The sequence below is a fragment of the Acyrthosiphon pisum genome, chromosome X, assembly GCF_005508785.2.
Source record: "Acyrthosiphon pisum isolate AL4f chromosome X, pea_aphid_22Mar2018_4r6ur, whole genome shotgun sequence".
NCBI lineage: Eukaryota > Metazoa > Arthropoda > Insecta > Hemiptera > Aphididae > Acyrthosiphon > Acyrthosiphon pisum.
The window spans coordinates 36,268,366-36,273,903 of record NC_042493.1 but is presented as its reverse complement, the minus strand read 5'-3'; positions in this window follow the sequence as shown (position 1 = coordinate 36,273,903).

The window sequence follows — 5,538 nt, the reverse complement described above, 5'->3', positions numbered from 1 at the left end:
GACGCCTGCCAGACAAAGGACACTGCAGCTGTCTGGTGGTCTTTCGCAGGTTGCTCCCAACCCGAGGTATAGGCTCGCCGCTCGCGATTGCACGACTTGGCGCCACGTAACAGCTCACGCGACGCCTGGGGCCCGTCACAACTGGTTTAACGGACCCGATTTTGAAGGTCTCTTAGCGACCGACCCGAAGGACGGCCGGGCGGGATCACCACGACAAGGTGGACCTTCCTCGACCCCGAAAGTCAAAGATGTGCAATTTTGATGGACAATGTTCAATTACGTCATTTAAATAATGTTGATATAGTAAGTTTGAACAAAAAGTATCGGATGTTCAATACATTTGAAGGCAGGATGTTAAGTAATAAACAGAATAACCATCTTAAACCAGATGCATTACCAACATTATTTGAAGTTGTGGCAGAGGAACGAGCAGAGGAACATATTGATCAAAGTTATGTTTCTGATGACAATGACTATGAAAATGATTGCTCTCCGTCTTGTTTAACACCTGATATGCTTACATTTTCTGAAAAACCAATTAATGATTACAGTGTATAATTGTGTACTAACAATAACAAAGGTATTAAATATTATAATTACTAATGGACATCTAATTGTTATTTCAGATTCATCTTCTGTTCGTTCAATTCTATCAGATTCATCATCAATGGCAATAGACACGTGTTCATCCGAATATCAAACTCTATTATCATTAACTCATCGTACTCCATGGAAGAACGCTCTTAGGAAGAAACTAAATGAGGAAATAAAGAAGAGAAGAGAACTACAATCAGTGATTGATTCTCATCGGCAGATGGATAACACGTATTCAATTGAAACGGCCAATTGAAAGTATGTGAGAAACATTGCTCTCCTACAGTTTTCATGCTGGTGAAGTCTCAAATTGAAAACAAACAGCGGAAACAACTTGGACAAAGGTATTCTAATGACATAAAGCCGCTTGCTTTAAATATTTATTTTGCAAGTCCTAAGCTTTACAGAATGATGCAAAAATCTTTGTCCCTTCCGGTTAGTCGAACTTTGAGAAGAATCACCAGAAAATATGAAATCAATCCTGGGTTTAATGATTTTCTATTTAATTTCTTTTCGATTAAAATCAGTAATTTTAAATCTAATTGGCTTGATTGTGTTTTGTGTGCAGATGAAACTAATCTGTTTTACAGGGTTAATAAAGATAAAATAGTTGGTTTCTATAAATCTTCTAACAGTAGGAAATATGAACCTGCTAAGTATGCTCTGGTCCTTATGCTTAGAAGTCTAAATTATGATTGGAACAACCAATTGCTTATTTCTTTGTGTCTAGTAGCTGTACAGGAATTGATTTAAAGGACATAATTCTGTCAACAATTTGTCGCCTGCAAAACATTAATATGAATATTAAAGCATTTATTACAGACCAAGGCACACATTTTGTGCAGTTTTCAAAAAGCCTAGTTTTCCCTAGTAAGCCTTATTTTAATGTAGAAGGAAAATCAATTGTTTACATTTTTTACCCTTCTCATTTAATTAAGTCAACCTACCACAATGTTTTATGGTTAATTTGTGTAATATAAAAGTGATAAATATGTATTTAAACATACAAATACAAATATAAATAGTACATGTTATAAAAATCTAAATGGCAGCTGTTATATAAATTTATAAAATAAAAGAATTGTTGTATTTTATGTATTAATATATTCTTTTAGAAAATTATACATATTTTATTGAACGTAGTCAGTAAGTAATTATTACCCTATTAATTATAGTGCATCATAGGCGGAGATTTGATGTTTTTTTAGGGGGGGCTAAAATAATTCCACAAAAATTACCCGCAGGTGTGTTTAAACTGTTAATATGTTATGCCTATGTAATTCCTTCCTTATACATAAATGGGAAATAATTAAAATCAAATAATAACAATTTCTACAATTATAATATTAATATAATTATTTTATTTTATTTTAAAATAATGTGTCTATTTTTAAATGCAAATGCATCAATAACATTTTCAATATCGATTTTAACATCTTTTTCTATGTATAAAATTGACGAGTTGTTGAAGCGGTCCTGCAACATACAAGTGCGTAGCCATGTCTTTATCTTACGCATAGCTGAAAAACTTCTTTCACATGTAGCTGTTGCAATAGGTAAAGACATGGCTACTTGAAGAAGTTTGTATAAGCTAGGGAATACACTTTTAGTTAATACATTTTTTATGGTTTCATATTCATAGTTGATTTCATTATCCTTAGTTCCTAATTGTAATAAACTGTTCTTCGCCACTATCATTTCTGATGGAATATTTAGTTTTGATAAATTCAATAAACCCTAAAATCAGTTTTGTAATATAATAATATGTAATATCACTTAAACATAGGATGTCAAAAAAATATTAACTTACTTGATAATGATCAATGAAAAACAAACTTCCTTCATAATTCAATTTAAAAAAATTATCAACAGATTCACCCATGGCTAAACTCTCTGTTGAAAATCTTTCCTTCAGCCTTGTAACTATAGTATCTAACAGAACATAATAATATGCATTGTTTCTGTAAAATGACTCAGTTGACTGACTATCATCATTCAAAGGTGCAGTGTACTGTGCACTTGTGCTTGCAGTAACTATGAAATTATCAAGTCTTTTTGATTCTATCTTTCTTCTTTTTTCTCCTAAATTGTAAATATATTATATTAATAACTTAAATACTTTATAAATAATTTAGTAAACTAATTATTTACAAAATTATACCTTGAAATGGATTATCAATAACAATATTATTATCAGTAGAAAATGCATTTATTTCAAACCAAATTTGAGCAAAACTTTCAACTGTTCTAGAATCTTCAAAACTTTTGATTACAGCTTTAATAATTTTTACTGAGTTGCCAAGAGTCACAGATTTCTCTTGAAATTGATTTATTAAAATATTTAAGATTGTTAAACATTTGCGTAAAAGAAATAAATTAACAATGAAATTTCCTTTTTTTAAATTAGTTAGTATTCCTACAAAATTATAAGAATTATACATAAATAATTTACAAATTATAAGTGCAATTACAAAATGCATTTACCTAATGCTTCATTTGAGTCCTTATCTGATTCGTTTTCAATTTCATTGGTTAATATTTTTAATATACCTTTGTAATTAATAATCACAGCTTCACAATTCCTGTATCGGCAATTCCATCTTGTGTCACTTAATTTTGTTATTGATTTTTTCTTAATACCCAGCATATTTTGAATTTCAATTAACTTTTGGTTATTGGTTGGATTGGAAAAATGTATATAAAGTGCTTCCAATGTATTAAAAACACATCTAGTATCCTTAAAATTAATAGACTATATTTAACCTGCTTTAATAATACTAAGTTGTAAAATACTGAATAAAAATTAATTACCTTCACAATTTTGCACATATCTAATACCACGAGATTGATTCGATGTGCCATGCAGTGCGTGTATATTGCAAATGGGTATTTTGATTTAATTTTTGCCTGTACACCATTAAAACGCCCAGACATTACACTGGCCCCGTCATAGGACTGTGCTACAATTGCTACCTGGGGACTTAACTTGCATTGTTTAAGATATTCTAACATGAGTTGACTTAAACTTTCTGAGTCTTGTTTCATAGAACAATCAATAAAACCCAAAAATCTTTCTTTTATATCCAATCCCTTGCAATATCTTATACATAATGCCATCTGCTCTTCTTCAAAACACCTGCAAAGTTACAATTCAAATAATCAAATTGAATGTACACAATTTCTTAGCAATGAAATTAATGTATTGAATATATTACCTAGATTTAATCTGAATGCAATTAGTCAGTAAAATAGAAAATACCTTGATTAAGTGAATCGATGGATTCATCGTGACCTCTGAATGCCAAACCTTGCCGACACAAAAATAATGTTACTTCACTAAGGGTTCTTATGTACATACGATTGCTTTCGATTAACAGCTTATGTTGAGATGAAATTTGAGTCAATACAGTACCAGTTCTTTCAGTTTCTTTATGAGCCATCCACTTTTCCATACAAGTAATATGATGTATTGTTGCTTCATGTAATTCAAGCTTACTTTTACTGCCCTTATTGGCACCTCTTGAACCACTTAACTTTAATAAACAGTATTTTTTATTTATTATTATTAATATTTTATTATATTAATATTATTTTGATTATTATTTTGTGTTTATTAAACACACAGAACAAACATTTTTCCAATGTTTAAAACCAGTTTTTGTAAAAATATCTTCGTTATTTTTGTTACTAGATGTAGCGAAATTACGACAAGCAAAACAAAATAAAGCATCATTTGCAATACTGTATTCAAGCCATACAAAGCTGTTGTAATAAGCTGCATTAAAGCTACGGTTTTGATGTTTATATTTTGTCTTCGGATATGACTAAAATAAGCAAAATATAATATAATAATAACTAATAAGATAATAATATTGAAGTCACAGAACTAAGTAAGCAATAAATAAGCAAATAATACCTATAAAATATCAGATATAATACTTATAAATATCTACCTTTAAGACTGGACGTGATGGACCAGTTAATAAATCACCCAAATCCGCTCCATCGTTATTTAATTTAGCCACATTAACGTTTATATTTATGTCAATAGCCGGAGGTTGATAATCAGAATGTGAATTTTGCGTCGATGATGCCATTTGTTGATCATTTTCAACTATATTCTTAGATTTAGAATTTTCGTTTTTGTTTTTTTTATTAAAAATCCCAAAATATTTTAAATTATTATCAGACATTTCAAAAACACTTTTGAAAGAAGAATAAAACAAGACACAGAACACCGTTAAGTTATATTATTTGTATTGACAGTTGACACTAGTGCACTCTTAAAATAACATGTATTATACTATTATTTACGAAATAACGGTAGGTAAGCCTTGCACTAAGCATAAAACTGATAAAACGACAACGTAAAAACGTGATATTTATCATTACAATTTCCAGTGTTACCACAAATACAAATGTTACACATGTCTTTATAGACAAACCCATATCTAGTCAGTTAGTTCGTGATTTTCTTATCTTTTGTTACAACATTGTCTAATTAAAAAATAACTGTTGTAAAAAAATTCAAATTCAAAAATTTTATATTACCGGTTAATTTAAGGTTATACTACTATTATTTTATTAAAATACCTAGATATTTCGTAGGAAAGTATGGAATAATTTTTGGGGGGGCTGTGGATAAGCCCCCCTAGCCCCCCCCCCCAATCTCCGCCTATGTAGTGCATATTCATATTATATACCAATTACCAATAAATACAATATGACAATATGTATTTAAGCCTTAAGGTTAAAATAGTCTTGTTGAGTTTATGTAATTGTAATGTGAAATATAGAACAAAATAAAAAAATTTATAGGAGTGGGTTTGTGGGGGGCTAAGCCCCCAAAAGTCTGTTCAACTTAGTAACTTATTGCAACCCTAACAATTCAGCCCAATTTACGCCACTGCGTAATAAAATAATCTGCAAAACTGGGCAAAAACG